Source organism: Bubalus kerabau, chromosome 12, assembly GCF_029407905.1.
Source record: "Bubalus kerabau isolate K-KA32 ecotype Philippines breed swamp buffalo chromosome 12, PCC_UOA_SB_1v2, whole genome shotgun sequence".
Taxonomy (NCBI): domain Eukaryota; kingdom Metazoa; phylum Chordata; class Mammalia; order Artiodactyla; family Bovidae; genus Bubalus; species Bubalus kerabau.
The window spans coordinates 40,400,851-40,428,066 of NC_073635.1; positions in this window are offsets into that span (position 1 = coordinate 40,400,851).

A 27,216-nucleotide genomic window follows, 5' to 3' on the forward strand; every position below is an offset into this window, starting at 1 on the left:
AATCAACAAAACCAAAAGCTGGTTTTTTGAAAGGATAAATAAAATTGACAAACCATTAGCCAGACTCATCAAGAAACAAAGGGAGAAAAATCAAATCAATAAAATTAGAAATGAAAATGGAGAGATCACAACAGACAACACAGAAATACAAAGGATCATAAGAGTACTATCAACAATTATATGCCAATAAAATGGACAACGTGGAAGAAATGGACAAATTCTTAGAAAAGTACAACTTTCCAAAACTCGACCAGGAAGAAATAGAAAATCTTAACAGACCCATCACAAGCACGGAAATTGAAACTGTAATCAAAAATCTTCCAGCAAACAAAAGCCCAGGTCCAGACGGCTTAACAGCTGAATTCTACCAAAAATTTAGAGAAGAGCTAACACCTATCCTGCTCAAACTCTTCCAGAAAATTGCAGAGGATGGTAAACTTCCAAACTCATTCTATGAGGCCACCATCACCCTAATACCAAAACCTGACAAAGATCCCACAAAAAAAGAAAACTACAGGCCAATATCACTGATGAACATAGATGCAAACATCCTTAACAAAATTCTAGCAATCAGAATCCAACAACACATTAAAAAGATCATACACCATGACCAAGTGGGCTTTATCCCAGGGATGCAAGGATTCTTCAATATCCACAAATCAATCAATGTAATACCCCACATTAACAAATTGAAAAATAAAAACCATATGATTATCTCAATAGATGCAGAGAAAGCGTTTGACAAAATTTAACATCCATTTATGATCAAAACTCTCCAGAAAGCAGGAATAGAAGGAACATACCTCAACATAATAAAAGCTATATATGACAAACCCACAGCAAACATTATCCTCAATGGTGAAAAATTGAAAGCATTTCCTCTAAAGTCAGGAACAAGACAAGGGTGCCCACTTTCACCATTACTATTCAACATAGTTTTAGAAGTTTTGGCCACAGCAATCAGAGCAGAAAAAGAAATAAAAGGAATCCAAATTAGAAAAGAAGAAGTAAAGCTCTCACTGTTTGCAGATGACATGATCCTCTATATAGAAAACCCTAAAGCCTCCACCAGAAAATTACTAGAACTAATCAATGACTATAGTAAAGTTGCAGGATATAAAATCAACACACAGAAATCCCTTGCATTCCTATACACTAATAATGAGAAAACAGAAAGAGAAATTAAGGAAACCATTCCATTCACCATTGCAACGGAAAGAATAAAATACTTAGGAATATATCCACCTAAAGAAACTAAAGACCTATATATAGAAACCTATAAAACACTGGTGAAAGAAATCAAAGAGGACACTAACAGATGGAGAAATATACCATGTTCATGGATTGGAAGACTCAATATAGTGAAAATGAGTATACTACCCAAAGCAATCTATAGATTCAATGCAATCCCTATCAAGCTACCAACAGCATTCTTCACAGAGCTAGAACAAATAATTTCACAATTTGTATGGAAATACAAAAAACCTCGAATAGCCAAAGCGATCTTGAGAAAGAAGAATGGAACTGGAGGAATCAACCTACCTGACTTCAGGCTCTACTACAAAGCCACAGTTATCAAGACAGTATGGTACTGGCACAAAGACAGAAATATAGATCAATGGAACATAATAGAAAGCCCAGAGATAAATCCACGCACATATGCACACCTTATCTTTGACAAAGGAGGCAAGAATATACAATGGATTAAAGACAATCTCTTTAACAAGTGGTGCTGGGAAATCTGGTCAACCACTTGTAAAAGAATGAAACTAGAACACTTTCTAACACCATACACAAAAATAAACTCAAAATGGATTAAAGATCTAAACGTAAGACCAGAAACTATAAAACTCCTAGAGGAGAACATAGGCAAAACACTCTCTGACATACATCACAGCAGGATCCTCTATGACCCACCTCCCAGAATATTGGAAATAAAAGCAAAAATAAACAAATGGGACCTAATTAACCTTAAAAGTTTCTGCACATCAAAGGAAACTATTAGCAAGGTGAAAAGACAGCCTTCAGAATGGGAGAAGATAATAGCAAATGAAGCAACTGACAAACAACTAATCTCGAGAATATACAAGCAACTCCTACAGTTCAACTCCAGAAAAATAAATGACCCAATCAAAAAATGAGCCAAAGAACTAAATAGACATTTCTCCAAAGAAGACATACAGATGGCTAACAAACACATGAAAAGATGCTCAACATCACTCATTATCAGAGAAATGCAAATCAAAACCACTATGAGGTACCATTTCACACCAGTCAGAATGGCTGCGATCCAAAAGTCTACAAGTAATAAATGCTGGAGAGGGTGTGGAGGAAAGGGAACCCTCTTCCACTGTTGGTGGGAATGCAAACTAGTACAGACACTATGGAGAACAGTGTGGAGATTCCTTAAAAAACTGGAAATAGAACTGCCTTATGATCCAGCAATCCCACTGCTGGGCATACACACTGAGGAAACCAGAAGGGAAAGAGACACGTGTACCCCAATGTTCATCGCAGCACTGTTTATAATAGCCAGGTCATGGAAGCAACCTAGGTGTCCATCAGCAGATGAATGGATAAGAAAGCGGTGGTACATATACACAATGGAGTATTACTCAGCCATTAAAAAGAATACATTTGAATCAGTTCTAATGAGGTGGATGAAACTGGAGCCTATTATACAGAGTGAAGTAAGCCAGAAAGAAAAACACCAATACAGTATACTAATGCCTATATATGGAATTTAGAAAGATGGTAACAATAACCCTGTATACGAGACAGCAAAAGAGACACTGATGTATAGAACAGTCTTATGGACTCTGTGAGAGAGGGAGAGGGTGGGAAGATTTGGGAGAATGGCATTGAAACATGTAAAATATCATGTATGAAATGAGTTGCCAGTCCAGGTTCGAGGCACGATACTGGATGCTTGGGGCTGGTGCACTGGGACGACCCAGAGGGATGGAATGGGGAGGGAGGAGGGAGGAGGGTTCAGGATGGGGAACACATGTATACCTGTGGCGGATTCATTTTGATATTTGGCAAAACTAATACAATTATGTAAAGTTTAAAAATAAAATAAAATTTAAAAAAATAAATAAATAAACTGAAAATTTTAAGATAAAAGCATGTGCATTTTGTAGAGCTTTTATCTTTCAATTTTCTAAGCTAAAGAGTAAAATTCAATAAATGTAAATCACAAAGATCTACATATTCTTTTCCAAAGCCTGTTGCTTCTGTCTTTGCCTATGGATTAATTTTTATCCAAGAGCTCTTTTTTGAAATCATAAATATCACTTTTGTGCAATTTGAACAATCTGTTAAGTAGGCAAAATAAATAGAAATATATCTGGCTTCTGGAGTTATAAATTTTTTATTGATACATTTTACAGATAATGTGCTGGTAATTGTTCCATGAATTATTGCATGTTGGTTATAACTGTTGCTCTAGCTCCTGAAAAGTAGAATAGTCAAAAATATTCATTTCAGATCAGGATCTGTGTTTAGGACCTAGATTTAGATAGAGGATCAAATCTTTCATTCACGTATTTGGAGTTACTCACCACCTGGAAAAGTCTATGGACAGTGACGCCTGGAGGGCTATAGTTCAGGGAGTTGCAAAGAGTTGGACATGACAGTGTGCGTGCGTGCGTGCACACACACACAAACACACACACATCCCTATCAAGGGGACAAGTGACTTCATTAAATTGAGTTCTGGTGTCTCCTCTGAAGAGATCATTATGTTTTGTCTTTATGTTATGGGATCTCTAACTAGTACCCAAAATGTGTTATTTCCCTTCCTGGTAGTGGTTTAGTTGCTAAAGTCATGTCTGACTCTTGCGATCCCGTGGACCTGTCAGGCTCCTCTGTCCATGGGATTCTCCAGGCAAGAATACTGAAGTGGATTGCTATTTCCTTTTCCAGGGGAGCTTCCCAACCCAGGAATCGAGCCCAGGTCTCCTGCATTGCAGGCAGATGATTTACCAACTGATCTATGAGGGAAGACCCCACCTTCATCTTTCTTCAGAATAGGAAGAACAGGTGGCAGGATGAATAGCTTTTGATTGTAGCTCTGTCAACAAGAAGATCTCTCTCTTGTACATGTCATGTTAGCACTCTGTGTCAGGTTTAACTTAGATAACTTTCACGTGTATTCTGTAATTGTCTTTCATCTCTACTTTTATTTTTCTGATCTATATTTAAGTATTACACAAATACTTTGAAACAGGGAATTTGCTCAGTTCCTCTCCACCCCACCACCTTGTGTATGTAACAACTCAATACCACATCTAGCCTATTTCAGCATCACTGATATGGGATTTTGTTAAGGGGCATCTATCATTTGTCAATCTCCATGCTATTTATTTAATATATTATATTTTGTTTCAATCTTTACAGCATGATGATTCACAATTTCAGTAATTTCATTTTATGTGGGTTAGCTTGGCACATTAAGTGAACTCTCACCTTAGCACTGTAAAAAAAATATAAACTATTTGCTTTTTCACTGAATAACTCATCTTTTATAAGAGTAATTGTAATCATCGCAGTTTAATGAAAACATCATGTGACACTAGTAACCAATCCAAATACATTGGGTCAAACTTATATATTAATTAAATTTGATTAGTGTCAAAAGTTCATTGAAGCATTGCAGAGATAGTAAAGAAAAAATAAATACACCTGCACAAAATAGTACCCATAATTCTCTGTGACTTAAAAGACAGGCTTAGAACTTGAAAAGTTGTAGAGAAGTTATAAATATGCTAGAAGTCATATGATATGTTATTGGTGAAACTAAGATTTTTACTGAATTTGGTTACTTTGAACATGAAGGCTTTTTGATTTATTATGTTATTCCTTTAAGAGTAACTTATTGAAATAAAGGATTCATGATGTGCAACTATCATTTACCTATCTCTTGATTAATCTAAAACATAGCTAAGAAAAACAATTCTGCACTGAAATGTGTCAGATGGGTCTCATTCTATAACTGGTTGGCATGCATGTTTTGCAGTACAGGTCATGCATCTCTTAATTGTGAAGATCATAAAACTATAGACACTCAGATGCAGAAGCATCATTTCTGGTAAAATATTCCTTGTAGTTAGCAATCTTAACATCATTTATACAATTGTTTTCCTTTATACCATTAAAAATATGAATGTCTATTTACATGTCAATATTGATTTATTTCCCAACAACTCAAAGTAGATATGTGGGTTAAAACTTAGATCAAACTTAAGAAGATATAGACAATGATACAGGAATGTCTTGGAGGTTAATGGATTGACCACGGTTGCAAAATCATTAAAGAGTGTTCAACCTTCAAGGTATTCTTCTCCTTAACTTCTTTATATAGCAATTTATAAAACTATAAACATGATGCCCAGACAACAATTTTAAGATAACAGAATTTTTTTAAATGCTGTGTAGTCAATGTGTAATCAATAAGAAATTTTATTATAAGTTCCATGAAATGAGAACAAATCCTTGTCTAGGTTAACTTATAAAAAATTTGTCAGCAGTGTTTTCATTGTTTTTTAAAGTTATGTATATACGAATTTCATTTTTAAACTCTAGTATATATGTTTGTTTATAATGTATACAAACATATATTAAAGATTTTAAATTAAATATAGGCATATACCAAGTTGGAGATGTTTTAAAAATATGTGTTAGTTATCAATAATATTCTGCTTTAATAATATTTGAATTTATTTTAAAATGTTTGTTTTGTATATGAATATTTGTTTAAAAATAATTTCAGCTTCCTTTAAAAATTAGCAGCAGTAATTTCCCTTTTTAAATGTAATTAAACAATCAGGAACAGAATATTCTAGAGAGATGTTTATCATATGACTATAAGTTATTCTTTAAATTTTGAAAATTTATGACTGATTATTTTCTAAAGTTTGTATGTTAGAGTAATCATTCTCCTTTTCACCTATATTTGGTGTTATTGTACAAATATTGATCTTAGTTTATTCTCTTGATTCCCTTTATCCTTACTTTATTTTTCAGTAAAGTTTTTTTTTTAAGTCTATTAAAATTGTAACAAATATTACACTCTATTTTTGTCATGATAAATTGTATGCTTTTAAATGTATGGATAAATTAGTTTAATTAAAGAAATTAATTTCAGAAACACATAGAGTATAGCATTTAGAGCTCATCTTTTCTCTAACTCTGTGAAATGTGACACAACAATACATGAACCAAATGCATGAACCAAAACTTAAAATGCATGAACCAAAACTAGAAACAAAGCTTTCTTTGCATTACAGAAGAGAGCAAGTAAAATTCTTAGTGTACATTATCTTATGAAATATTAATTTTAAAGATTAGAAATGAAGTTTCAGAGTAATTGAGTTATTTGTGTGTGTGTTAGTTGCTCAGTCATGCCATAGTCTTTGCCACCCCATGGACTACAGCCCACCAGGCTCCTCTGTCCATGGGATTTTCCAGGCAAGGATACTGGAGTTATTTAATAACAGTTAATGTACATAACAGTTATTATTGGCCAGTTATTGTTCTAAGCATATCACATATATTCAATAATTTGCTTATGTGCAAAGCCAAATAGGTATTAATCAGCAAAGCCAATATTGGAAACCACGTTTGTCAATATAAAGCACATGCTCTGCACATTATAAACATTTAATATGGAAAAATGAATTTTCTTATGAAGAAAATAAGAGAAATAATTAAATTAGGGATCAAAAAGTATTTGCCCCTTATGTTTTTCACTCAGTTGTTGAGGGCCATGAGTTAGAAATCAGATTTGTAAACATATAAATGTAAGCATAAGTGTAAATATAAATATATACAATGTGTTCAAAGGTAGAGAAGAATTTCTTTAGGAACTGCAAATTATCTGAATCTTTATGGGTTTGTAGAGCTTCTCTGGTGGCTCAGACATTAAAGAATCTGCTTGAAACGCAGGAGACCCCAGTTTGATTCCTGGTCCAGGAAGATACCCTGGAAAAAGAATGGTTATCCACTCTCGTATTCTTGCCTGGGAAATCCTGTGGACGGAGGAGCCTAGTGTGCTACAGTTCATGGGTCTCCAGGAAATGGACACGACTGAGCAACTAACACTGAACATCAATCAAAATATTTACAGGCCACAATTTGAGGACAGTAGAATAGTCTCTCCAGACTGGCTCCCAGTGAACTGATTAATGTTCTGTGAATAGTGCTAATACTTTTTCTAAACCATATGGACTGATGCCCAGAGCAGTGTGGAGACCCAAAGCTGACAGAACACTCTAGAGAAGTTTGCCTAGTTTTGCCTATGCACACAAATTCCTACTGGTGGATGAAGTACTTACCAACACTAAGTTGTTTTTGTTCCAATCTTTTTATTTCACTAATAATTTTATCAATACTACTACTTATTGCTGTCAATTAATTAGCTTTTATGAAATAATACAAACTTGCAATGAAATATGAGTGCCAGATAAAGAGAAATTATTTCTATGGAGACTGAGTACTTGGGAAATTCCTGATCAGGCTGATAAAAATGTTGTTGAGATTGATATGAGTAATTGTAGAAAATGTAGAGAGATATTGAAAGAATCTCTAAGAATTCTGATTCCCCAAAACAAACCTAGAATTTATAGTTAATACATTTTTTTGGTTGCTTTTGCAAGAAAAAAGAGCATAGCTCAACTAAACACTCAAAGAAGGGCTGGTCTCTATACTACATGTTCCAAGGTAAAATAGCTATTTTAAAGTACATATTCATTATATTTAACCTACCTACAATGACCATTTAGGATGAGTGATTATATCATTTAACTAAATACATAATATATATTTTCAAATAAAACTTTGTTAAGCTAATTATCCTCTTTTCTTTTCCTCATCATTTAAATCTATTTATTGTCAAGTTATCGAAAATTTTGTACACATAATTCACATTGTGAAAAATAATTTTATCTTTTAAAAAGTTTAGTTTGGTCTTTTAATAATTTCTTACTAATTGTAGGAATTCATAAAATAATGCCCATTGTCGCATAGTACAAATGCCATCATTATTATAATGTCAGCTCAGCAGAATTAGAACTTTGAAAAGGTTGAGTTCAAATGCATTTGACTCATTGTAATAACACATGCATTCACCGGAACTAGCATGCAAAAGAAAAATGCACTGAATCCAATAACAGACTTTTTGAGGCTTTAGGCTAAAGATTACAATATCCTCCCAACTCAACATAACCTTCTCATGTGTGTTTAATTTTTTGTTCCAAATTATTATTGCATTTCTTTGAAAGATGAAGAGAAGAAAAATTTGAATTGAAATTAATGTGTCTGAAACCTTCAATTTTGTATGAATATAGCAATATTAATGTTACAGTAATTTAATTTGAAAAGCAAATCCCCAGTAGATTATTAAATGTTATCTAAGAACATAGAGATGTAATTGCTTTCAGTGATATAATATGCATATATTTCCAATGCTGAAAAGAACAATTTCTATAATTTTTATATGGAAATGCTTTGGAAAATTACTTCACCTGATACATAGAAAGGTTTTAAATGCATCTTTAATTAGGTGATCTTTTGAAAATTCTATTTAAATAAAGGCAGATGATTCATGGGATAAACCATCAAATTAAGTTGCTTTTTTTAACGTCTTCTTTAATACTACTGAAGAATTCTGATAATCTAACTAGAGTTTTCTTTTTTTTTTTTCTTCTTATTTATTCTAGGAAAAACCAGCACATCGTTTAAGGGTTTAGATTCACAATTTCAACCCTCAGATCTCTTTGGCAAATATGTTTGGAGGTTCAGTTATGTCTGAGACACTTTGGCAATTAATATCAGCATGGATGAGGCATGTGTACTCTCACTAAGGAGCTTTTCTGTTTTCCACTGCATTGCCTGGGACTTGTGTCAGATTTAGCCAAGTCACAGAGCAGCAGAAATAATAAACAGATATTTAGACCTGATTCAGTGTTTTCTCAGATTATAATTAATAACCATCCTATTTATGAGTAATTTAGAAAGTTTCTTTTCATTGATAAGAGACAGAGCTTAATGAAATCTTGCTAGTGTAGAATGCACTCAATCAATCAACTAATTTTGTAGCCCATTATATTTAACTCATGGTTTACTCTCTAGATAACCCATGGAGTTTTATTTGAGTAAGTATGTTTCATATTTTTTAGTACTTTGAATTTAAAGACGATCTTTATATTCATTCACTGTGTAAGGTTATTTATTTTGTAGGCATTTGTTTCTTCACAGAGTCTTTTGGGACAAGTTATAGTTTTTTTTAGGTCTTACTTTCATCCATGAATTACTGTCATAAAATAAAATTACATTGTCATTTATAATTTTCCATTTTGATTAGCTGCATTTCAAAAGCTCTGTAGCTTTCTAAATGAACCCAGGGGCTACTACCAATGAGAACTGCTAGACAGTGCACAGAATCAAAATAAACTCCTCCAAACACAAATAAAGCCACAATCCACACAATTCAAAAGAATAGGATGAACTGAAATGCAATGCTTTGTAAATACTCTCATAGCCAAATATAATTCAACAAATGAGAAAATAGCAAAATTAGCATACTAAAATATTGATGCTAAAGCTGAAACTCCAGTACTTTGGCCACCTCATGCGAAGAGTCGACTCATTGGAAAAGACTCTGATGCTGGGAGAGACTGGGGGCAGGAGGAGAAGGGGATGACAGAGGATGAGATGGCTGGATGGTATCACCGACTCGATGGACATGAGTCTGGGTGAACTCAGGAGTTGGTGATGGACAGGGAGGCCTGGCGTGCTGTGATTCATGGGGTCGCAAAGTCGGACACGACTGAGCGACTGAACTGAAGACAAATATTACACATATGTGCATAATAACTATGCATTGATATAAGACAAAATAGGTACTACAGATTAAGACTTTCTTATTACTTTTAATGCTTCACTGCAGTGTATTTCTACATTTTTATATGTAAAGTATTTGCATCTTAGAAAAGCTGTGATTATTAAATTCTCACATCTTTTTGCCTGTTTTTATTGAAAATATGTTGAGGTAAAGTTTTGTTTTTCATTCATTTTGTTTGTCAAAAAATAAAAAGCATTGATAGGGTGGTGGAATCAGTTAATGGATTGTGTAACTGTTAAAGAAATAGCTGAAAATCTTATACTACTTTTAGACTTCACCTTAAATAAAAAGACAGGTATTCAAAAAAATATTTTGACTACATGGCTTACAGAGGGGCTGCAGCTCCCCATGACCACAGATGGATGGGTCCTGACTTCTTTATAAGTCTATGCAAATAGAAATCATGTAGGTCCTAGAAAGCCATCTCAGTTATATTCCAACCTCTATTCAAATTCTATGTCTAGTCATTTCATCAACATGGACTGCTGCCGTCAACACAGAAACATACAGCAAATGTCAGAGGTATCTTAGGCTCATGTGCCCTGGAAAATCTTGTCACAGTAGTTTTGCCATTACAAGTACACTATGCGCATCTTTGACTAAACAAACCATTGCACACTTCAGTATTTTTTCTCCATTTTCTATGGCATATTGCTAATAAAGAATTCCAGCTTTTGGAGTTGTCATTGTGAACAAGGGCATTTTACATGATAGCAAGAGTGTTCATTAGTACTTAGAAGGAAATCTGCTGTTAAATATTGATTTACATTGAAAATTTACCTTGACTTGATTCAGTCTTTTGGTCACACAACCCTGATCAGGCAAATTACTCTTCTAAAATTATACAATGGTTTTTCTTTTGGGACATATTCCAGACCGCTTAGCAGGACTTACATGAGCTCCTCTATCTCTGAGCTACTTCAGTTTTACCATCGCCCACAGGCCTCTTCCTTGTCACTAAACCTCAGCTTTCTGGATCCTGTTCATTTATGTGAACATGCCACGATTCCTGTGACTTCTGGGACTTAGATGTAAAGTGTCTTTGCTTAGAACACTCTCTTCTACGACCTTGCCTCTCTGCTTTCTATTTATAACCCAGCTATCTAATTAAAAGTCACCTTTCAGGGTTCCTCTGGTATATTCTCTCCAAGCTCTGTGTTCCTTCCTTCCTTCCTACACCCTTGCTGCAGGTAAGAGTTTGATATCCCTTTCATCTGGATTGCATTCCCTGTAAGAGCACATTTACTACTTTGTTCCACAAGAAGCACTTCAAAAATACCTGAGATGCTTTATTGAAATTAAAGGTATGTTTATCAGATATCGTACATATCAGTATAGATATACACAGAGAATAGTTTGGGGATTTTATTTGTTTTGGTTTGCATGATGCTGCTGTCTTGCCAGACCTCTCTTTGTATAACTAGAGGGCCTAGGAAAAGTTTACTCATGACTCAAAATTTATGCAGCTAAATCAATATTTCTTAGTCTTTTTCCCATTATCACAAGGGTAGTAATGCTATTTAGATATTTTTTCCCATATTAATTTCATCCTGTGAAATATTAGTACCACATATAGATCTTTATATACTGTGGCTCTTTGGAGGGATCATAACCATTATAACATTTAACTGTTTTGTCTTCGAGCATGTATTTTCATCCCTTGGGGTAACATTGTCCTTGTTGATAATGTCTAATCTGTCTTTATGTCTATATCTACTATCTATCTATCATCTACTTATTTATCTTTTATCTGGAGAGGAAAAGGAGGAAGAAGAGAGGGAAAATACTCATCTGAGCACTCTTTGATGTATTGCTTAAGCTGCAGAATCTTTTCTTGTTTCTAGCCCAATCTCAGAGTTTGGGGCTGCTCAGAGGCTTTGCACAAAAGGAGCATCTTCCTTTCTGATTGTTGTGTTGGTCTCCTGGCTATTGCATTCTTTACTGAGTGTTAACAAAACATTAATTTGCATGGAAATGCTAAAGTCAGAATGTATTGTAATTTTAGAATTTTATATTTACCATAATTATAATTTTATTCATGTCAGTTTCCAAATGAAATGCTTTATGTGTTCCCAACTGGAATTAATTTTCTTTATCTAATTACTTTCAAAGCTCTTTCAGAGTTGAAGCTTTGAAAACTATTGGTGGCATTAAGATCTGTTCAGCTTCCACAGGCAACTTGAAAAATAACTCTCTATGGGCAAACATCTCAGGTGCAGGGAAAACCATGTTCTTACATGAGCAGCTGCAGAGAGAATGGAATTGCAGCTCTATTTCTTGCTCTCTTTGGCTTTTATTAGTCCACAGAGTGGTTAGAGAAAATGGCAGGGGTTTGCTGGGGATATTTTATAGGGACTACCACCTTGCTAAATTTACTTGCAGTGGCAGTCGTCATTTAAATACAATGTTACAACCTGTTGTGACACAGAAGGTGGGTGGCTTATAAGCCGCAAATGAAGGAAACTTCAATGGTGATGACAAGCCTGAAGGACACTTTCCACTTGTCTTTTCTTTTCCCTTTGCCCCTCAGGCACTTACAAACTATCTGCCTAGCACCAGTTTAGTCCAGACACACTGTCAATTTACATGGTTTAACTGACAAGTCATGCTTGTCACCAGTCATTAGTTGTTGCTCTCAATGGAGTCCTCTGATACCTCATTGGCTTCAAAGACAATCAAGCATTAGTTACAGCAAAGTTAAGAGACATTTCCAAATGTTCCCAACCCCCTAACCCACACCAAATGCTAAACCACAGGTATTATAATATCTCATTTCACTACTGACATGAACCCTCTACTTCAAGCTGATGGGTTCATTTATAGCCTATGTCTTGAAATTAACAGCTGGCACTCACCATGTCGGCAGGCAGTGTATTTAAGTGCTTCACTTCATTTATCCTCACACGAACCATAAGAGAGAGGCATTATTATCCCTTTGTTTTTACAGAAGAGGGAACAGACTAAGAAGGAAAAAAGAACTTGCACTATAGTAAACAGTCAGAAAATAGTAGATGACAGGCTTAAAGTCTGAGGGTATGCAAACAGAGACTGTGGCTTAATCTTTACTATGAAATGATAAATATTGTAACACAAAGCCCATTGTCTTTCCTTCTTATCATATATGTCCAAATTTTAGCCATCCTTTGAATCCAGATCCAAACCCCCATAATTCTATTTGGTAGACATGCATATGATTCATTTATAAAATAATGACTTCAATAATAAAATGACTTTAAAATCATTCTATATAAAATTATTTAACTTTATAAGATTCTGTGTTTTAAATAGATCAGAGGGTTTTATATCAGATTTAAATAGAGGGTTTTAAGTTCAGTTCAGTTCAGCCACTCAGTCACGCCCAACTCTTTGTGACCCCATGGACTGCAACACACCAGGCCTCCCTGTCCATCACCAACTCCCTGACCTTACTCAAACTCAAGTTCATTGAGTCAGTGATGCCATCCAACCATCTCATCCTCTGTTGTCCCCTTCTCCTCCTGCCTTCAATCTTTCCCAGCATCAGGGTTTTTTCAAATGAGTCAGTTTTTCACATCAGGTGGCCAAAGTATTGGTGTTTCAGCTTCAACATCAGTCCTTCCAGTAAACACCCAGGACTGATCTCCTTTAGGATGGACTGGTTGGATCTCCTTGCAGTCCAAGGAACTCTCAAGAGTCTTCTCCAACACCACAGTTCTAAAGCATCAGTTCTTCGGTGCTCAGCTTTCTTTAAAGTCCAACTCTCACATCCATACATGACTACTGGAAAACCACAGCTTTGATTAGATGGACCTTTGTTCGCAAAGTGATGTCTCTGCTTTTTAACATGCTGTCTAGGTTGGTTATAACTTTTCTTCCAAGGAGTAAGTGTCTTTTAATTTCATGGCTGCAGTCACCATCTGCAGTGATTTTGGAGCCTCCCAAAATAAAGTCTGTCACTATTTCCACTGTTTCCTCATCTATTTGCCATGAAGTGATGGGACCAGATACCATGATCTTTGTTTTCTGAATGTTGAGCTTTAAGCCAACTTTTTCACTTTCATCAGGTGGGTTTTAAGGAGAGGCACTATTTCTGACACTTTTAGTTCTGATTCTCTTTCTGATACTTCTAGCACAATGCCTCCTACATGGTATGAAACTGTTAATTAAAAAAAAAAAAGCTTTAATTTAATCATAATTGGGGTGAAAAAAAAAAAAAGGACAGCTTACTGCAGTCTTTGGCCACCTGATTCAAAGAGCTGATTCACTGGAAAAGACCCTGAGGCTGGGAAAGATTGAAGACAAAAAGAGAAGGAGGCAGCAGAAGATGAGATGAATGTGATGGTTAGATAGCATCACTGATTCAATGGACATGAATTTGAGCAAACTCCAGGAGATGGCGAAGGGCAGAGGAGCCTGGTATACTACAGTCTACAGGGTTGCAAAGAGTCAGACACAATTTAGCGACTGAATGAGAACAACTTTAGTCTTTTACTTGTCAATTAAGAGTCCTGTATTTTAATTACAATTATGCACATTTTTAATACATATAATTGGCCATTTATCTTTTTTAACCTACTTATTGCTGTAATTCTATTTATCTATATATGAACAAATACTTGATATTATTTGTACAAATTACAGAATCTTTGGTAAGTTCCTAATTAGTTTAAGTCAAATCTGAAGGGCAAGCCTACAAATACATAAGAAACAACAAAAGAGTCACCTGCAGCAGTCAAGTAATTTTATTGACCTAGTAAACTAAGCGGTCTTACTTGGAGAAGGCAATGGCAACCCATTCCAGTGTTCTTGCCTGGAGAATCCCAGGGACGGCAGGGCCTGGTGGGCTGCCGTCTATGGGGTCGCACAGAAGTGATCTTACTTACTTGCTCCCAAGTACACAAAGTTATTATTGCATTTAACCCTCAGAAATATGCCTATTCTTTTCTCTCTTATTTTCCACATAGAAAAATATACATATATATATGTATGTTTATATGAATGCAGATCAAGATACAAAGTAGAGCACTGTTGTGAAAATTATGACTCTTTAAAAAATAATAATAGTGACTCTGTAACAGATATTATGGGAAATCTGATTTTAAAATGTTTATGGCAACCTAAAAGCAAAATAGACAAGTTACAGGCTTGAGATTGGAAGATATGCTTTCACTTAAATGATGGCAGTCTTGACAAATAATTTAGCTTTCTCAACTTAGTGCCTCATTTATAAATTTAGTTAAAATATATCCTACATACAAATCATTTAAGCATTTATATTCTTAATAATTGTTACTAGAAATAGTACCATGATTATGGTTATTTTATCACTACATACTGTCACTTTTTCAAGGTAACTTTTGAAGAATTATCATGAAGAAATAAATCATAACTACAAATTGTTCACCTGAATTATCCATAGCTAGTCATTCGTGTTACATAGCGATATACATTCTTTCATTATTTACTTTTGTCATTGATTGGCATTTTAAGAAGTAACTAAATTCTTTATTGCAAGGGAAACTCTTGAAATTGGAAGTTTACAACTTCTTTATACAAATTTGAAAGAAGAATTGAATGATAAGCTTTGTCTGTGAACTCCTGCTTTATTCATAGAAATGGCATTATATTTTGTGATTGAGTGTGAAGTTATGGATTGAATAACCATGATCCCCACTAAAAAGCCATGTAAAATGAAGAGGAATGGATGCTTTTCACACTCTGTCACATACAGTTTCCGCCTTATATGAATATAGTCCTGTTAAAATTATGACATTGATTATATAAATTTAAAGAAAGTAATTATTTTTCATTTTATACTAAGAAAAGAAAAATTCTTCATTCTTATAAGTACTATGAGAGCTTGAAGTATACTTTGCTTATTAATATAAATTTATTTGATTTCTTTTTGAAATTCAATTAACATTTACTTCCAGCAAACTCATTCTAGTCTTCTAAATCAATAATAAAAATTAAATAACTGTTAGATGACTGGCTTATTTAATACATTAAGGGCATGCCATCAATTCAGCACTATTTCAAGTTACTTGAAGAGGTCATCTGACATACTCAACCCATAGGCTCAGTAAAATGTTTGTAATTAAGAGATCAAATTAATCACAATATTTCCATAAGCAGCAGAAAATCATAGGACAGAATAACTATCATACATTCATTGTATCTACTATATCTGTGCGAATAAAGGTGCAAGTTAGTCATGTAACCATTTCTTACTTTCACCACTTATTCACATTTGCTAGTGAGTGATCTGCTAAGGGTCAAACCCAGAATTTGAACAGAAACATCATTCTTTCCTTCAGAGGCAACATTCAAAGCAGGGTACAGGTCTAACAAAATGGGAATCACACAGTTTAGAAAAATTCTCAGAAAAATACATTGTCAAAATTTTAATTATGTCTAAATTTAAATCCAAGGAGATTGAATATAAACAAATAGAACTTTTATAAAAGACTGCTGCTGCTAAGTCACTTCAGTTGTGTCCAACTCTGTGCGACCCCATAGAGGCAGCCCACCAGGCTCCCCCATCCCTGGGATTCTCCAGGCAGGAACACTGAAGTGTGTTGCCATTTCCTTCTCCAACGCATGAAAGTGAAAAGTGAAAGTGAAGTCACTCAGTTGTGTCCAACTCTTCGGTACCCCCTGGACTGCAGCCTACAAGGCTCCTCCGTCCATGGGATTTTCCAGGCAAGAAGAGTATTGGAGTGGGGTGCCATTGCCTTCTCTGTTATAAAAAACCATTCAGAACAAAATGCCTGCCTCTTAATTGCTCCCAAAAAAAGATATGTGGAGATTCCACAAGAAGCTGAATCAGATACAGTTTGGGAAGCTGCAAAAAACTACAGGAATCCATAATGTATAGAGTTATTCTTGCATAGCAATCACAAACTCCAGTAAACACTTTTTTTTAAATGGTCAAACTGAAGAATGTAGTTAATTCAAACTCAGAAATGCTATGAAAGAGGTAGTTGGTAAATCCATGAATTATCCTCAGAGCTGTTTGCAGTAAGAATTTCCTATCTCCAGATCTGAAAATGTAAAGTAATCATTTTATAAAATTTTCTTTCACAGATGCCTATATCTTCATTATTTTGTTTCACGTAATCTTCCCTTTGTTTTACAATGCATAACAGTGATTTTTTTTCTTTCATAAATCCATCTCTTGGGTCCTTCTTTCTTTCCTATGCCTTGACATGTTCTCAGGCTTTCAGTTCAGTTCAGATCAGTTCAGTTCAGTCACTCAGTCATGTCCGACTCTTTGCAACCCCATGGGCCACAGCACGCCAGGCCTCCCTGTCCATCACCAGCTCCGGGAGTTTACCCAAACTCATGTCCATTGAGTCAGTGATGCCATCCAACCATCTCATCCTCTGTCATCCTCTTCTTCTGCCTTCAATCTTTCCCAGCATCAGAGTCTTTTTCAATGAGTCAGCTCTTCGAATCAGGTGGCCAGAGTATTTGAGTTTCAGCTTCAACATCAGTCCTTCCAATGAACACCCAGGACTGATCTTCCTTAGGATGGACTGGTTGGATCTTCTTGCAATCCAAGGGACTCTCAAGAGTCTTCTCCAACACCACAGTTCAAAAGCATCAATTCTTTCACGCTCAGTTTTCTTTATAGTCCAACTCTCACATCCATACTTGTCTACCAGTAAAACCAGAGCCTTGACTAGATGGACCTTTGTTGGCAAAGTAATGTCTCTGCTTTTTAATATGCTATCTAGGTTGGTCATAACTTTCCTTCCAAGGAGTAAGCATCTTTTAATTTCATGCCTGCAGTCACCATCTGCAATGATTTTCGAGCCCCCCAAAATAAAGTCTCTCACTGTTTCCACTGTTTCCCCATCTATTTCCCATGAAGTGATGGGACCAGATGCCATGATCTTAGTTTTCTGCATGTTCAGCTTTAACCCAGATTTTTCACTCTCCTCTTTCAATTTCATCAAGAGGTTCTATTTCTTATTCACTTTGTGACATAAGGGTGGTGTCATCTGCATATTTGAGGTTATAGATATTTCTCCCAGCTATCTTGATTCCAGTTCATGCTTCATCCAGCCCAGCGTTTCTCATGATGTACTCTGCATACAAGTTAAATAAGCAGGGTGACAATATACGTCTTCTTTAAGCTCAATCACCACTCTTTGTAGGTTTCTCCTAATTCTATACACCCTGTTTTGACTTCTTTTTCAAGTTCTATACTTGAATTTCTAGTTTGGTCATCCACTAGTATGTATTCTACTGGATTCTACAGCTTTAGTGCAATACATGTACAACAAATATGGTTTTAATGAGTTACTAGGCACACAAACCCAAAAAATCATGTACAGTTTTGAGCCCTTCTCTTTAATTTTGGTTACTTAATGCCCCATCACTCTTGCCCCCATAAATACTGACAATGTCTATCTGAAAACCTATTCTGAAATGAGGTTGCAAAGCGTCCTTGACTGTCCTGTTTCATACCCTTTGTTAACAGCTGGAAAACTACTCTTCAATGAAGGATTTGAACTTTGTACCCTAGAACCTGTAATACACACGATAGAGCAGGAAAAATTTCAAAATCCTTTATTTTGAATTCTTAGTTATGTTGTGAAATTAAGTCTTACTCTTTTCTGCCTGGGAAATGTTGCCTATGGTTTTCTCTCTCCTTTAATATCTTTAAATCTATACTTCTCAATATGTTACCCAAATCCCTAGCCTCTCTTTCAAATACCACCTTGTTTAGGAAGGCTTCTCTACATATTTATCTGTGTATATTATTTGCTTCTCTTCTTATTTTCCTCTTTGAGGATATTTATCATAGTCTGCTTTCTTTTACAACTATTTATGTACTTACTTTACATGCCCAAATCACTAGATTTTGCCTTATTTTTTGTCACAAATGCCTAACCTTTGTTCCACTTCCCTAATGTAATCTTTGCTTTTTAATAATTCAACAAACTATCTAGATCATCATATACTCCATCTGTTAATCGTTTATGTAGACTGATCTGGGTCATCAGTTTTCCTGTTTTTTCACTGATGAATAGAGACCATGTGCATAGGTGTAGTATGTTAAAGAACCTTTTCCACTTCTTAAAGAGTATTTAAGTACAGATGTGCACAAAGTGTTGATATATTTTCAGCATGAAAGTAAAAGTGAAAGGCTTATATTAACTTGAAACTAAAAGTTGATACACACACACACATATACACACACATATATATATATGAGCATTGAAGCCAAAAAAAGTATGTGAGAGTTATCTTCCTTTGTTATGTGGTTTTAAATCAATTGTTTCACCAACAATGCACCTGTCCCTAATCTTATTCAGTCTCTTCTGTTCCATAAACCACTGTATGAAAGTCATTATACTGTGGGAAATTAATGCTTAATAACAATAGACATAGTCACCTTACATTTTTTAGTGCTTGCATATTTTCAAAGCATTTTCTCAGCCATTACCTTATTTTAGCCTCGTAACAACCCTGCTGTTGTATATATGGCACATGTAGTAGCAAATTCATTGTTATTACATGCATATTTTTGGCATCCTACTATTAATACGCTACATTATAACAATATTAATTATTTCAAAAAATATATTTACTCTGGAAAAATCTATGGACTTTTTAAAATTAAGGAAAGATTAATTTAAATACCAATAGATTAAATACATAGGTGTTCTCGAAGATAGTGATTATGCTTTGAAATATAGTATATTAAATGAAGTATATGTATCTAGCCTCATATATGCTATTCTTATAAATGCTTCTGGTAATTTTGCAATTTCAAAGACTGAGGTTTGATTTTAATTTATAATGTGAACCCTATCTTCCAGGGAATCTAGCACCTTTATAGGTTACTAAAAAAGACTTATACAGCCCTCTAGTGTTCCAAAGCTAGAGACCCCTAATAGAAAATACATTCAAGCATGGTTAAATTCATCCCCTCACCCACCTGCTTTAAAGTGGAATCACAGCTGACAGGACCACTGCTCAGAGCGCATATTATTTAAACTCTTAGAATTATAGCATTGGCAGTGGGAATTGAACTGTTCTCACTCATATCACTGGGGAAAGAGCACTGAGTACATGACAGCTTAGAAAGTGCCTTTATGGAAGAAAGTGTTCAGATAAATCAATTTTCTGCAGAAAAAAATGGAAAAAAATTAATTTGCTGTGTACTTATTTAAACAGCTGACTAAAGAGTTTATTATGCTTGAATGCAGGCCTTCAGCAATAGTTATTGCTCCCTTCTCCTCTCTCCCTCTCTCCCAATGAATTCCCATTGACAGAGCCTACAGCTAACCTCTCAGAAATCATATAAAACCTGACATTGCTAAAAAATTAACCTCAAAAAGGTGTCTTCAGGTGTTGTCTTTCAAATCAAATCAAATTTTAATAGACAAACTGCGAGCTGAGAGCTCATTCTTTATAACTTGATTACCAAGCCAGATTCACAAGCTGTCCCTGGTCTGCAGATGGAGCTATTGACAAAATAGTCCTATCCACTTGAGAAAATCAGGGCTCAGACTTGAGTTTTACTGAATGTTTATTTCTCTCTCTCTCTCTTTTTTGAGGACTCAAGGAATGTCTCAAGGAGGACTCAATATGTCTCAAGGAATATCCTTAATATTATATTTTCAAGTAAAAGAAATCTATCATTTGAAAATTAAAAAGAGCTTCAAAATCTGATGAGTGTTATCTATTTTCATTATAAAATTGTACAATATAATGCTACGTAAATAAAAACAGATATATGCCAGTGAAAAGTGAATAAAATACATAAATAGATTGTGTAATATAAGAAGCAATAGTACAGAAATTGACTCTATGTATTATTCCTTTCTAAACAGGAATTTTTAACATGGCATGCTAAGTTCCTTAACATTTAGTATGCAAACAATACTTTCTATGACAGAATATGTTTTTTTTTTCATGTTTAATTATCCATGATCACAATACAGGGGGTAAGTGATATAGTTAAGAAAATCTACATGTAGAATAAATGGATATATAGTGACTATAGTGAAGTTGCTCAGTCGTGTCCAACTCTTTGCGACCCCATGGACTGTAGCCTACCAGGCTCCTCTGTCCATGGGATTTTCCAGGCAATAGTCCTGGAGTGGATTGCCATTTCCTTCTCCAGGGGATCTTCACGACCCAGGGATTGAACCCGGGTCTCCCTCATTGTAGACAGACGCTTCACCATCTGAGTCACCAAGGAATAGATGGATATAGATCTAATAAGTTGGGAGGAACTTTAGTGATAATCCAGACAATATTTGATAGATTTTAAGAGTTAGAAAGGACTCATTTATCACTCATTTATTCTTTCAATAAATATAAAGGGATACATCTGGTTGGTGTTAAAATTAAAGAATAATCTAATTCATCTTCTCTCAAGACATTTACAATCAAGATACACAATAGACACATCAAAGTCTTTAGGTCAGAGTAAAGAACTATGGAAAGAGGGAAAAACTCTAGTTTCCCAGTACTGTGGTGTACCAGAAAAGATAATTTTAAAAAGTCACTTGCCAAAGTTGTAAGGTTGTCTAGGAAAATACCCCTTCCCAGGTGGCACTAGTTGTACAGAGTCCACCTGCCGATGCAGGAGACATAAGAGACTTGGGTTTGATCCCTGGGTCAGGAAGATCCCCTGGAGAAGGGCACTTCAACCCATTCCAGGATTCTTGCCTGAAGAATCCCATGGACAGAGGAGCCTGGTGGGCTACAGTTCATAGGGGTTACAAAGAGTGTGATGTGACTGAAGCAACTTAGCATTGGCACAGCACAGCAGGAAAATAACATCATTTTATAGAACAGAAACTGAGTTGGCAAAAAATCATGGTTGATAGTTGTCAAGATCACGGTCAGAAAGAGCTTTCCTTATTTCCTTCCCAAATGATTTTCACAGCAAAACACATTTGTAGGTGAAGAATATATTAATTTCTACTCAGGTTGAAAGTACAGAGCCTTAGTGAATAGTGTAACTAGATGCTACAATGAAAGCAAGGCATCTGTCCTCAATCATGAACCTCATGAACTATATCAGGAATTTCATGGAAGTAGTCCTAAGATACATTGCACTAAGATTTTTTTAATTAAAAAATATTTTAAAGTTTCAAACAATTTGTTTTAAAATAAATATAAACTTTCGACTGCCGTCAGCTTCTGGTGACATAGCTGGAATAACAGAGCCCTGAATTCCAATCATTGTGAGTACTCTAGTTGTGCTATAAAATAACGTCTGGTCAAGTGGATTGTCAAAGCATCTGTCCTCTTATGTTTTGTTGCTGTAGGATTGAAGAAAGAAAAAACTTTTTTCTGATATTTCCTGCTTATTTTAATTTTTTATGTGATAAGCAATAGAAACTACTTAAACAGAGATGCTTTTGTATCTGAAAATTACTATAATATATGCCTTTATATATCTCAGAGGAAAAATAAATGTAATCACTATAATCACATTGGGGAAATAAACCCACATATTCTATACTCATTGAAATTAGAATTCTTTAGAAAAGAACTAGAACAAGAGAAAGAAGACATGTATTATGTTTATAAAATATCTGTTGAAAGCCATAAAATACTAAAAATATGATAATGATGTTTTCAAATTGCATATTGAAGTCATATATTTGAAATAATGGTCAGCATCTTTATTTCTAATCTACAAATAGAGGTTTATTATACTTAATTTTATTGAAAATATGACATATTTCAAAACAAAAAGAAGAGTTTTCACTGGCAGGAGTAGGGTAGGGGAAAGAAAGAATGCTATGCCATCTGCTTAAACCTGAATTTTAAAAATTCCACCTTCATTCATGCAAAGACTTGGCTAGGCTATCTTGAGCCATGGAGCACTGGAGTTCTGAATTTCTATTTAAAACTTCACATAATGGTAGTTCCCATATGTTGTTGTTTAATCACTAAGTTATGTCCTACTCTTTGCAACCCCATGTACTCTAGCCCACCAGGTTCCTCTGTCTATGGAATTTCCCTGGCAATATACTGGAGTGGGTTGCCATTTCCTTCTCTGGTGTATCTTCCCCACCCAAGGATCAAACCCACATCTCCTGCACTGGCAGGCAGATTCTTTATCACTGAGCCATCAGGGAAGCCCCAGACCCATATTTTGTTGTTTGGTCACTAATTCGTGTCCTATTCTTTGCAACCCCATGGACTGTGTGGATTGCCAGGCTCCTCTGTCCATGGGATTTTCTAGGCAAAATACTGGAGTGGGTTGCCATTTCCTACTCCAAGGGATCTTCCTGATCCAGGGATCGAACCCAGTCTCTTGTGTCTCCTGCATTGGTATGGAGTAATTTGTCAACTTTCAATTCATAATCTAGGTTACAAATTTGAATGTGTCATCAGTAATCCTTGAAAGAAACTTAAAACTATAGCTTTTATTGTCAATGTGTAACAAGTTAGAATTCAGAAAGAAAACATTCCCTTAGTCATAATATACCACTTTTTTAGAAAAAAATAATATATTTCCATTCTACTAGTATTGATTTAAGTTTATATACTAGGTGTTGATTAAGGGAACTCATATTCTGAGATTTAATTGGTATTCTCTAAGATATCTGGTTACAATTCTAATACAGTCAATATATTTGAGAACATCCACAGAAATTCATTCTATTCCATAACCATTCATTTTTACATTGTATTCTCACCCAAAGTAAGATATCATACTTTATACAAATGCCTTTAGTTATGTATAATTTTATAACTTAGATATTGTGTGTGTGTTAGTCACTCAGTTGTGTCTGACTCTTTGCAAGTCCATGGACTGTATAGCCTACCAGGCTCCTCTTGTCTCATGGAATTCTCTAGCCAAGAATATAGGTATGGGTTGCCATTCCTTTCTTCAGGGCTTACTCCTTACCCAGGGAATGAACCAGGGTTTCTTGCCTTGCAGGTATATTCTTTACCATTTGAGCCACCAGGGAAGACCAAATTTAGATATTACAGACCTTTAAATTGCATTTACAGCTACATTTAATTTTTGTTGTAAACTATTCCAATCACTGCATTATTTAGAGACATACTGACAAAACAACTACATACAAATTCTAATCAAAGAGAATAGCATTGTATACTAATCTATGACTAAGAAGTTATTAACATGATATCATACTGGGCACACTAGATGATATAAACAAGAAAACAATGGCTTGAGAAGAATGGTACAAACAATACAAAGAACTAAATATAAAACAATGAATATGATATTAGTGGTTACCAACAACACCTACTGAAATTTCAAAAGAAATCAGGTTCTTTACCGTGGAGTAGTTTAAGTTTTAGGGAAGATTCAGGGTACTGTTTTAACAAGTACATTTATCTAGACAGCAGGAGACATGAGTTCTAATTCCAGTTCTATCATTAAGCATGCCTTCTTGTTAAAATGCTTTTCTCATTATGAGCATTAATTTCCTCACCTGCAATTGAAGTAGCAACACTTTCCTGCTTATATCACGGAGCTGTGGTATTATGCTTATTTTAATAAAGTTTGAATGGTTTTAAATTTGCCAAGTCTGATTCAAACACATATTGATCACAAAGCATTTCTTAGATTAAGCTATCTTCTTCAGTAAGCTTTTTATATTATGTTAACAAAAAATATTCATCCAAGATTCTTACAGAACCCACAGATAAGAATAGAAAGTAAAAGGGATTTGTAAGAAGCTACGTAACATTGTGACTTCAGCATAGTAACCATCAAAATTACTTGATGGTGAAATATTTATTTCATAATTCATGATTTTTAAATTAAAAATGTTAGGATGTTTACTGATGTTGCTTTTTATAGACAATTTGCCAATTTTTTATATAACCAAATGCCCTAGAATTAGTTAGCAATTTTCTTAGTAACAAAACTGTTTTGACATGCTTCATGTGTTTCCAAATTGCATGTAAAATGGATCAAATTGTGTCCTAAACAGAAGTATGTAATATATCTATGCACAAATCACAAATATGTTATTTGATGGGTCTAGTTAGTTAGTCCTTATATGAGCAACATCCGGTAGATGTAGTGGCCATGAGATTCATCTTCCATCTTTAGGACACCTTTGCAGGACAAACAGCAGTATCCCAATCAACAGTTTTAGAAGAGAGAGCAGGGAATGTTGACATGGCACCAGTCAATGTTACCTCACATACTGTGAAATACACAATATATTTTTAAAAAGTAAAGTGAGAAATGCGCAGATATGATGGTTGGAGATTATAGGACACTCCCACTGGTACATTTCAGCTGAGAAATTAGTCAATGTCCTATTGTTTTCAAAATGTTTTTGCATCATTGGTTGAAATATTTTGTAACTGCAGAAGTCATCTATGGGTGACATTGCAACTCAAAGCTGAAAGGATCTTATCTGAGTTTCTATAATGGATGTTGGTAATAAACTTTTGTATATAATATGATTTCAGAAATGCATTACCAGAGCATAAACACCTTGTTAATAGCATCAGCCTAAGGGGCTGTCAAATGATCAGCACAAACCAAAATATCAGAAAACAACTGTGTGGGTTATAGGCAAGTTAATTTATAAGGTCAGCCTAGGGAAAGACTTCACATAATTGAAGTTGCATTTACTCCTCAGAATAATATTTTGGTTAATACTGATTGCATAAAGGACACTCTTAGGTAATTTTGGCACCCCACTCCAGTGCTCTTGCCTGGAAAATCCCATGGACAGAGGAGCCTGGTAGGCTGCAGTCCATGGGGTCGTGAAGAGTCCAACACAACTGAGTGACTTCACTTTCACTTTTCACTTTCATGCATTGGAGAAGGAAATGGCAACCCACTCAAGTGTTCTTGCCTGGAGAATCCCAGGGATGGGGGAGCCTGGTGGGCTGCTGTGTATGGGGTCGCACAGAGTTGGACATGACTAAAGCAACTTAGCAGCAGCAGCAGCAGTAGGTAATATTAGACATTAATTTGTGATTATGCTCACACAAATGTACTAGTAGGTTAAAAAAATAAGGCTTATGTAGAGAAAAATGTCATAAAAATTTGTGATTGTTAAATGATAACTATTTAAAAGTGTTATTGAGTTATATGAATGAAAGCAAATAGTCAAATGTAGTTTATATTGTAGATTTTTAAGGATTCTCTATTTTAAAAATCTTTTTCATTCATCTTAATATATCTAACAATTTAGATAATATCAGGCACACTGCAGGAGGGCAATATTTGTTGTACTAAATATATGAGTGTTTTGTAAAGAATACACATTTATCATTTATATAAATATTTTAATTGCTAATTGTGTTATATTAATCCCAGTTTTAAACTAGGAATCAAAATATGTGGATTCTTGTTTCTGTTACTAAATCTGAGACTTCAGTCTTATAATCCATTTTAAATCTAGTTTCTTCTAGCAATATATTCAGTGAAATCTGGGTCTAATGTCAAATTGCTGTATCCCTAAGCTTGAGATGTTTAAAAATAAATCTCAGTATCAGTGATTCATATGATGTGACTATATATTGAACACATATAACACAATCATGTTTTCTCCTTCAGTAATTATTTTAAGTACTTTAGGTAGTAGTGAAAGTGTTAGTCACTCAGTCTTGTCTGACTCTTTGTGACCCCAGGGACTGTAGCCTGCCAGGCTTCTTTGTCCATGGAATTCTCCAGGCAAAGAATACTGGAATGAGTATTTCCTTATCCAGGGGCTCTTCATTAATGGTAATTTGCTGTGCTAGAGATAAATGTAACATTCTATAGTCACACTGTAAGAGAGGTTTTGAAACCAGCATTGGATACTGCACTGGTTATTAAGCATTTGTTTTTCAATCCAAATTTATCCCTTGAGTGGAGTCTTCATGATACAGAGGCTGAACTCTGGAAATTGCATTTGTTTTTCGCCAACTGGTGCCCTGCTAGGTTCTGCCAATTTGTGATACTTAGCTAACTGGACAGGAGAAGGCATTGTTCTGTTTATCTGTTGCCAGGTTGGTGCATTTCAGTGGAAGTGTCCAATGAAGATACCTCATTTGTCAAAGATCTGGAGAAAGGGTCTTTGTCAATTTCTGATTGCATCACCCAAGCAATGGTATGTTATCCAAGTTGTGGCAACTGGTTCCAACTGCAGTTCAATTCAGGCTCTAGCTTTTTTCCACATTCCAAATACATAATGCCTCAGAAGACATACCATTGGTGCCACCACTTCAGAATTCCATTTTCATGAGGTCCCTCCTCTGAGCCCCTGGGGTTTGATCTCTGTCAGTGGAACTTGATGGATAAACTCATGAGAGACCCCCATCTCAAAAACCTGGTCCAGGCATGACAGGGTGCCTCCTCCAAGTTT